The sequence below is a fragment of the Manis pentadactyla genome, chromosome 14, assembly GCF_030020395.1.
Source record: "Manis pentadactyla isolate mManPen7 chromosome 14, mManPen7.hap1, whole genome shotgun sequence".
Lineage (NCBI taxonomy): Eukaryota > Metazoa > Chordata > Mammalia > Pholidota > Manidae > Manis > Manis pentadactyla.
In genome coordinates, this window is record NC_080032.1 from 4,373,998 (window position 1) to 4,374,414 (window position 417).

Sequence of the window (417 nt, forward strand, 5' to 3'; positions counted from 1 at the left end):
GATTAATAATTAGACCTTGAATCAAGGGATTGGACCTTCAGGCTTAATGGCCACCTACCCCGGGACCTCTCAGGAGAGGGATCTGGAGGCTGTGGGGACCGAATATGGGCGGTGAGAACGGGAGGTGAACGGGTGGACAGCGAATGTGGACGTCGCTTTGGAGGCGTCTGCCCTGGAGGGGAACAGAGAAGAGGCCGAGACTGGTGGGATTTTAGGCTCCGGGCGGACTTTTTAACACCTGAGACTCAGGTTCAACCGGGCTGGGCGGATAGGCGTGGCGGACAGGAGAGAGCTCAGCCCTGACAGGACGCAGGCCCTGCTGGAAGCAGCCCATCACTGAGCGGGGGCACCCCGGCCTTTTGCTTGGTGCCACGGACCACAGCTCCCGGCATGCCAAGCGCCCGCTTCCGGGGACGG